Consider the following 10,723-nt stretch of genomic DNA (forward strand, 5'->3'; position numbering starts at 1 on the left):
CATCCCTCCCTACCCGCCCGACCTCCATCCATCTGCCCCTCCGTCCAGAGACCCGACAGACATACATCCGCCAGACAGTCATCCCTCCACATCCCTCATTCGACCTCCCTACCATACCCGCCAGCCCTCCCTCCAGACCTCCCTCCAGCCAGCCATCGCCCCAGACCCTACCGCCAACAGGACATCCCTAACCTACATACTCCCATACATACCTCCCTACATCATGCCCATAGCCCGCCAGACTACAGTCAGACAGCCATAACAGGTCAGACAGACAGCCATAACCCTCCCGTGCCGCAGACAGAGCCAGACAGACGACATGGAACATACAGACATATGAACATACCGAACAACAGTGCATACAGACCTGGGCATCCATGACCTATGAACAACAGCCATACTTGATACAGACGAACAGACATACAGGCAGACATATAAACATACATACAGACATGAAGACAGACGAAACAGACGACATACCTACTACATACAATACAATACATCCATCATACATCCAATATCCAAACATCCTACATTCATACGACATACCGAGGACGCCAGAAACAGACAGATAACAGACGACGCCATACAGAGGAAACAGACGACAGAGAAACACAGACAGCAGCAGACAGACAGACAGAACAAGACACAGTCATACATACGACAACAGACAGCAGACAGAAACAACATACATACATATGAACATACATACATTCATACATCAGAACTACATACAGACATACAGAGGCGAACAGACATACACACAATACATACAGGCAGACAGACGGACAGGCAGACCAGCAAACAGACAGACAGACAGACAGACAGACATACCGACAGCAGACATACAGACAGACATACAGACATGTATACAATACATACAGGCAGACAGCACATACATAAAATACAGACAGAGGACATAACAGACAAATAGGAACAGAGGTACAGACAGGATAGAGACGACCAGAACGAACAGAGGACAGACAGACAGAACAGATGGCATACATACGAGGAAAAAGACAGACAAGAGGAACATCACTACAATTCAGACTACATAACATACAGCCAGACATACAGACATTGCAGTACAGACATTCATGCATATACAGACGATACATCAGACAGAACACAAGTACAGACAGACGACATACATACAGACAGAGGAACAGACATACATAGAACAATACAGACAGACAGGCTACAGACAATGCAGCATATGAACATACAGACATACAGACAGTCAGACATACGAACATACATACAGGCAGCATAAGCAAATACAGACATGCATACATAGGAACAGACAGACGACAGGAGACCAGAGGAACAGAAGATCCAGACATACAGACAGACAGACAGCAGACAGCACAGACAGACATACAGCCAGACAGAACAGACAGTAGGAACAGACAACAGACATTCATACAGACCAGGCATACAGACAGACATTTCTACATACCTACATACAATGAACATACAACAGACAGACAGTAATACAACATACAGACATTCATACATAGCATACATACATGATGAACTCATATGACATATGAACACATCATACAAAAATATCATACAATACTCTACATACAGAAATATACTTAGAACATACATAAATACAATACATACATGAATACATATACGATTACAGAACCATACCATAAGACAGTAATACATACGAATAAAATCATACATACATACTATGAACATACATACTATACATACGACATACATTCATACAGACTACATACATACATATAACATACATACATATGAACAACATACATAACAACAATACATACATACAGTACATACATACATACATACATACTACGTAACAATAACTACATAGAACACATACCAACATACATACATACATACATACTATGAACATACATATACATACATAATACAAGAAACATACCTACTATCATATATGACATACATACATATACAACTACATACATAGCATACATTGAAAAACTGACATCCATACATACATACATACATACATACATAATCATACATATGAACATACATACATATGAACAAACATACATATTGAACATACATGAACATCCTAAATACATACTGAACATTCATACATATGCACATAACACAATGAACATAACATACATAATACGAATACGAACACATATACAACATATGAACATAACATACATATAGAACATACATCACTACATATGAAATCATACATACATACATAAAGAACATACATACTATGACATATACATGACATACTACTAATACATAGAACATACCAACATATGACATACATACATTACATTACAAAACAGCCATTAGTAACATACATACAATACATCATAATAAACATACATACATGAACATACATACATCCTATAACACCAAACAAAGCAACAAATCAAATAAGACAGACGATACCATTGCTACTACTACTATCGCTATATCAAACATCACAGCGTAGTGACCGCAGCTACAAGCCAGAATTCACTCAGCGGAGGTCAGAGGTCACGGGTAAATGAGGCCGATGAGATTGTCCATCAGTGTGCGGCTTGCTGGAGGGAAATTCAAAGAGAGGATGTGGTGTGTTTGTGGTGTGTGTACGTGTGTGTTTTTTATGCGACGTTGGCACACAGAAAAACCTTGGTAAGACTCTAGGAAACACACACACACACACACACACACACACCACACACAGAGGAGACTTCTAAAAAAATAACCAGATTCAGTTCATTAACATTTACCATAGAAAGAGCCAATGCCTTTGTGTGTGTGTGTGTGTGGTTGAGGTTTTAAGTATATGACACATTAATTATGAATCACATAATCAACAAAACCCTTGTTTAACACTTTAAAGCAGCGCTGTCCAACTTTTTTTGAGATATTTTGACAATGTGACGATGTCCGGGGGCCGATAAATCAATAAAAAATGAACCAAAGAAAAGTTAAACAATGTTCTGAACAATTTAACAAATCGACGTGAACATCTTACAGCAGTTCTTGTTTCTGTCCCATTGGAGTCAGATCACAGAAAAACTGAATGAAGCGGATAAAACCTGAATGTTCAATTTTAAACATGATTATTATGAGGATAAGTCTGTGAACACTCTGCTCTTTAACAAAATCTTTCAGAAAGTCATATTTGTGTCACATCTAATCTTCAGAAAATACCAGCAGCAGTAGAATCTTCAAATGTTCAATTATTGGACCAAAACACCAAAATTCGCACCACACATGTCATCTGACAAGAGCCATAAAAAAAATAATTATAAACATGAAGCTGACGGCGCTGACATCTATTCGTGGCCGTGATTGGACTCCCTGCTTTTAAGTTTATAAAGTGAGGTACATAACAACATATTTATTTTAATGATCCATCTGTGAAAAAAAGACAAATTTTTTATTTTTATGGTAAAAAACAGATTCGAAATTTTACCATAAAAATATTGTAAAACTTTTCTAATATAGTACGGTAAGGATTTTATTACCTGTGTGGTTCTATTCCCTCCTTTTAAACAGTCTGTAGAGTCTTAAGTGCCCTACAGTAAAAAAGAAAATCAATAATAATAAAGATGTTTACCGGACAATGAACAGTCTTGTAAAAAAACTCATTCTGCATCATATAAAAGGGGTTTGATATTAGCTTACCGTACCGCCTGCTGTTTCTTCTTGGTTCAGTGGTTAGCCGCTGTCTATATGTTCTTGGTGTTGTTCCTGGTGTGCCAGGGGTCACCAATACACGGCGGAACTAAACTCCCCACTGACTGGATCGAATGAAGCTGAGCAGGGAATCTCTGGAATGGTTTTTTCCAGTGTGTTTTCTACCCGCGTGATGACTCATCAGCTTCATATTGCGCGCCTTGTGGGGCGTTTCCACCTCAGTGACGAGGCGTCTTACCTGCGCGACGGCACGGTGACAGACGATTTAAAACCGCCAGCAGCAGCGTTCACAGTCCAGTAACCCGACTCCAGCACATGTTAAACCTGCTGCAGGTTCAGCAACAAGAGCATCCTGGTGTCTGGATATTCACATCATCAGCGATCTGTGCAGGCCAATCATGAACCTGTTCACTGACATGTGACCCTCTGGTACCCTGGAGGTTTAATAAACACTTGAAGATTCCAGCATTTCACATGAAGAAAGGAAACGAGAAGAAATAAAAGCCTGAAGGAGGGAAATCTCACGACCCTCTGACGTACACGAGGTTGCATTAAGACTCCTCTGCACTACAAGTAAAGGTCAGAGACAATGATATCAACTCCTGTAGACAAAAGTCTGATGATGCTTCAACGCTGGCATGACTCATTGCACAGAACTACATCCCACACAAGCAATGTTGATTTTTGCTGTAAACAATCAGTGGCTGAAAAACAGGCCATGTTGTGTGATGTCTTTGTGTGTAGTGAGTAATCAGGAACATAAGATATAATACTCTATAATAATCAGACGACGTGACAGATCACTTCCATCTCGACCAAGAGAAGTTTAGGCTTAGCATAGCTGCAGCAACAAAGACTGGAAACAAAGGGAAACTGCAGCTCTATTGCAAAGGAGGAAATAATCTCAGAACAAAACACACAACACACACCAACACATTACCCACACACACACACACACACACAAACAACACGCCTGGTTGACCCTTTTATACCAACAGCTTCATAGGTGTGGTCTGCGGCTTTACCCCCAAACCTCGTGGGCGATAGAGATGATGACGTCACTGTGACAATTCACTTTTTCTTTTTCTGGATTTCTGATGAATTAGATAGTCGTGAGTTAAAATGGTGCAACACACACGTTAATGCAATCCCGCAACAACAAACCTTCAACGAGGGCTGCTTCTTAAACAGGCGGACTTTTCCTTGAGGGTAGATTCTTGGTGGGTTTTGCCTCCGTTACATCATTAAAGTAGCTGACCACGATTCGGTTTGTATGACCGCTGTACACAACTTGCAAGGGGGCAGGTGACTTATTTTCCATTAGTCATATTTCTCATGTTTAATGTTCAACAGAAACGAACCGATTTTACTATCGTGTTTTGTTTTTTCCAAAACTCATTTCAGTTGCATGAAAATCCCTTGCATGAAACGTACTGATAATTTAGTTTCTAATGAGCTGAATATTTTTCATTAAATAATCATTTGAAGGGTGGAAAATGCTCAAGTTCAAATCATGGTGTGTCTGAATGTGTTCGATCTCTTCACTTCGCGTTCCGCGCGTTGCTTTGCGATCAAATCTGAGATCTCCCAGATAACCGAAGCGCCTGCACACACTCGACATGTGCACAAACATTTACATGCACACAAAAGAAAGCATGACATCAAAATGAAGACAGTCTGTAGATTTCATAAAACTTACATGGGGTGATGTTTAATGGCATGTACTGGGTTAACCTTAGGTTGGCTTGATGTGGCATTGCTGCACACACACGTACACACACACATATAAAACTTGATTGAACTGGTTCTTTTCCAATTTAACCACTCTGACCAGGGAGATCCTCCTCACTGTGTGCATGTGTGTGGTTCAGGTGAATGAAGTTAAATGAAAACCCGACCAGGGAGTCTCCTGTGCGGTCGATAGCAGCCAGCAGACTAATTTTTAGAGGAAACTGTTTCGTGCTAGCTGTTTCTTGGAGCTGCTGCTGAAAGCCACAGACCACAGAGATGCACAACCACACACACACAACACACCTCATAGACACAACAATAGACAGACAGGGATGCAGACAGCTGTATATATAGACCCACAGGTCAAACAGAGAGATTCAGTGATAGGAGAACATCGTCTCACAGCTGAACTCTCTCTCAGCTCTCGAGGATCTTTTTTTTTGCGGTACAGTCGGAGGTCGTTTTATACGAAGCGGGGTCCATTATGTCTTCGTGCTCTGGTTCTGTGTGTCTACTGGTCCTGCTGGGGGTTGTGTTGCTCATCGGGGAATCTTTTCCAGTACGTTGTCTGAGGACCTGACAAACAAAATCCCAGAATCTGTCGCAGTTGACCTGGTGAGTTGAGCCGTGGCGTCCACAGCTACGTTCGGATCCCTGTTAGTTTTTTCTTAACATGTTTCATTGATCTGCTTGTGTTTAACGTGCAAATTCAGAGTTCATTTAAGAAACCTGTTTTTAAGATCACACAAAGTTAAAATCCTGAGTTCCTACTGAGGAGATGTGACCAATAAAGAAGGATTATTGTTAAAGATAGTTTGGGGCTTTTCAGCTTTATTTTGATAGAGGACAGGAATGTGGGGAGGGAGAGATGGGGAATGACATGCAGCATCGGATTCAAACCCATGGGCCGCCGCTGAGCCTGTACATGGGGTGTGGATGCTCTACCAACGGAGTCTAATCAGACAGCTAAAAGAACATACGTTATGTCCTGCGAGCCTCTGTGACCGTCTACAAATGTCAGACTCACATCATCTGCAGCGACCCACTTTCACTTTCAGATTGACTTTATATCAAGATTACTGTACATGCAACCGATCATTGAAATATCAGAGGGGGTCTTAATATGCAACCAATATAGTTAATCACACATCTTCATACGTTTGATCTGGTTTTTATCTGCATATGATTGTTTTTATGAGGCTGATGATCATCAAAGCAACAAATCAGAACGATAAGTACAACCATGACGAGATTACTTCAATAACCAAAGTCAGAGACGTTGTTGTATTTTTAACTCACAGTGGCAGGTTTTCTTATTCGTAGATGAGCGACAGACCATGAAAAAACACCTTTATCTTTAAAAACTTTAAAATCTTTACTAATTTTTGCCAAAACAATATTTTAATTTGAAAACAGAAATAAAAGACTCACTTTGCTGTATATGAAACAGAAATTCACCTTTTGTAATAAAATAAGGCCAAAAAAGAAGCTGAAACATCAGCCTGGAGCCTGAAATGCTCATACAGGAACATAAGATTTTAAAACAGTCATATTGAAGTATTTACCTGGTGTTGTTGTGTTTACCAGTTGAAGAGATCCGGGGCTCAGCAGTACCTCAACAAAATTCTGTCATCAGGAGCATCAACAACACGTCGTGTCAGGTACAATAAAAAAAAAGGAAGTTTCCTTTAAAGTCCTGTGAAGAAGTTGGAAGTATGGACTCAGGTTACATTATACTCCTGCGTACTGACTGTCAGCGTGTCCCTCCTGCCTTCCTCGAAGAAAAGACGTGCACTGATGAACGTCACCCATGGACATCTACAGCGGCATCTTCTCCCATCAGGCCTGCACCACCGACAAGCCCGTCGCACCAGACTCTGCTGGGGCCAGAAATGGGACTGACGGGACTCCAAAGGCCTCAGGTGTGGAGTCGGCTCTGAAGGGACTCGAGAAGAAGATGAAGCGAGCTGAAACACAGAACGACTCCGAACCACCAGAACCCAGACAGCGAGGACGTCATGAGGAAACCTGAACAAAATCAAGGTGAGATTGATCGGAACTTTTTGACTGATGACAGCACGTCGACATGTGCCTAACTTAAAGCCTGTTCCCCATGCGTTCTTCATTTTTGCATATCTGCTCATAATGTCATGTAACCTGACGTAACGACACTTTGCAGGTGTTTAGGATTTACAGCACTCGAGTGTAGCTGCAGATTTACAACCCCCCCCTCAGCACAGCTCGATCCAAGTGTGAGACACACTGGACCTTTAAAGATCACCTGAACTGCAAAGCCAAAGAAAGACGACGAAGTTTGAGCCGACATCTTTAATATACAAAGCTTTTAAACTTAAAACACCATCATACCTAATTCTGCTTTTTAAATTCCAAGTGTTCGCATGTATACGTTGAGTTTTTGTTCATTCCTTTAAGGAAATGTTCGTAATATTGAAGGTTCTTCTGTGCATTGCTCAGCTAGAGCGAGGACGAAGTATTTTCTACATATGAATCACAGCATAAATAATACATATAAAAAAAAAACAGCTCGCGAAGACAAACTGACAAATAATCAAAGTGCCTCTGGTATGTTTATTTTGGCGGGAAGAGTTTTTACACAAAATAATTTCAGACTTCTTAACGAGTTCATATTTAATGATTAAAACATTTGGATGCGGGACTCTGACCCTGGTTGGTCTTTCCGCCTCGCAGGTCGACGACCTCGTGGTTCAGAAAAAGGCTCGGGCTCAGTACAAGAGATCTACCAGGCCGGCGTCCGTGACCAGCGGGCGCGATGTGGACCCGCCCGCCACCTGCCGCCGCGTACCAATCATGACGATCATCACACACTCGCTCATAGCATAATCTAATCGATTAAATAATTTTTTTCTTTTCTTTTCTTTGTTATGTTTTTTATTTATAACTGAGTTAAGCTGTTTCCATGACGACGTCACACACACACCTCTTACAGCTCACATATTATTTTATTTACGGGGTTACTTTCAGGTCATTTCTCCTCCATCGCACTTAACTGAGTTATTTTATTTATGTATTTTATTATTTATGATGTAATTTAACTTAATTTTAGTTTTTGTGTTTATATCGAATAAAAACGAAATCATGAATCAACTCAAAGTTGTATATTTCCACTTTGTTTTTGTTTGCTCACATTTCACACAAATCATCACCAAGTTCACACTAGGTGCCGTTAATGGTTTCAAGTTTTACTGGTAATCTGAAAAATGACGAAGACGAGAAATAAAGTCTAAACTCAAAACTATAGACAAGAGATGATCGTTATGATCATAATTATGAACTGTATATACGTCAAAGAATGGAAATAACGATTCAGCCACGAGAGCTTTTCATGAATGAATTATGTTGTATGAATAGGACAGTGCTGAAAATGTTTGAATTGTTAAGAAATGGTGAACATAAATGGAGGCTGACATATTAGTGTCAAAAGTTTTTTATCACTCCATAAATCAGAAAATAAAAAAATCTATTCAGAATCAATGTTGTGAAGAAATAACGCGTGCTGTTAGCTCAGTTTTGTTAGCGGCTGCCCGGACTGTGAGAGCTCAGGAGGTTTGACCACCGGAGAAGAAGAAGAAGAGGTTTACAGACCCGGGGCGCAAAGCCACTGTCGTGCCAGAAACAGGAGCTGACCGAGCGTTACCAAGGTAACCAGCTCGTGGACATGATGCAGAGGAGAGAGAGGAAGAGTAAGACTGTGACGGAAAGCTAAGAAGAGAAAAGGGAGAGAGTGAGCAAGCAAGTGGTCTGCTGCTGTTTGTTTATCAGAAGTAATAGTATCAGAGTAAACCGAGGGTACAGCTGGACATAGTTACCACAGCGGATTACACTCTGACACTAGAGCGCAACAATACTGATTTATGCTGAGTCTCTTATAGGCTTTATTAACATTAAGTCATGAGGTCATTTTTAAAAATATCACAAGTTACGTCAGTAATTATTTTGTAGCTACTGTAGCGGAATTTACACGTTTTATCTGCTTACGCCCAAACACTTCCCCTTAAGGGTTCCCTTAAGTAAGAGCGTCCACACACTGTTATAAGAAAGTGTTCAGGGTCACAACATGACCAACATCCATTTCATAACGATTACTTTTAGTTTCTGGTGGGAAGTTTCTCGTGTCTCATCCCGGTGACATCACTGTGCTCTCCACCAGTCATAGGGAGGGATTTGACACCCTCGTCTCATGATGGTAATCAGTGGTAACGATGTGTTTGATTAAATGAGTCAGTATCCCCACGACCCCATCCCTGCCCACACCTACCCGCTCTCGACCACACTAATCAATTATTATTCAATTCAATCAAAATTTCAGTGTTCTGTCAGCTCTGACATGTTTTAATTGCTCAATTCAACTTTAGAATTTAATTTCAAAACCTATTTTCTATGATTTTTGATAAATGACCTGAATATTAGTAAAACGTTGAATCACTAAATAATCGATTTAATCAGCTAATCGTGTTATCTGTAAAACGTCATAGGAACAATCGAAAGTCTATTCTAGGAGATCTCCAAGGTTTGTATAATGCTAAATATTGACTTGTATTCAAATGTCGTTGCGAGTGATAGAAACTAAATATTGAGTATTATAAGTTTAAGACAACCTTGAAGGCGTTCTTCAGTCGTTTTTGGTCCCTCAGTGCGTCTGAATAGTATTTAAACCACAGTTTTTGAGTCAGCGTTTCATGTATGATGTGCGAGGAGGCTCGGATTTCCCCCCCTCAGGAGCGATTCAGATGGCTGGAACTTATTCTAACTCAGAGAGCGAGAGATGTGATGTAAGATGAAGGAAAAAACTGTTCCAGGTTCAGTCACCAAAAATGGTTGGGAAAACGTAAGCAATGGGGGGTGACAGATGGACAGGAGAGCAACATCACAACGTATAACGTAACACAAGTGTCCGGTTTATATAGATGAAACTTTTATCACAAGATAAAAGTGACGGAGACGAAGGTGACACATGCGAATGCTGTAAATGAAGTCTTATGACACAGGACACTGTGTAATGAAACTATCTGTAAGGAACTCAGCCGGACTGGTCAGCAAGACAATACGTAGGCAACAGTGTCAGTTGGAACTGTAGTCCAGGGTTCTGTGTATTTGTAATGTTGTTTACAGGCTCCCCGTTACGCTGATGACCTAGCACTCAGCTAATACCGCCTACCCGGGGTCCACACCACACAGACAACACAGACCAATAAGGATATGCCCAGTACAAACGGCATTAATATACCAGAACCCCCGACCTATCATCCAAGCGTACCCTTCAGATCAAAGTGACACAAAACCGCCAGGG

Source organism: Larimichthys crocea, chromosome X (genome assembly GCF_000972845.2).
Source record: "Larimichthys crocea isolate SSNF chromosome X, L_crocea_2.0, whole genome shotgun sequence".
Taxonomy (NCBI): Eukaryota; Metazoa; Chordata; class Actinopteri; family Sciaenidae; genus Larimichthys; species Larimichthys crocea.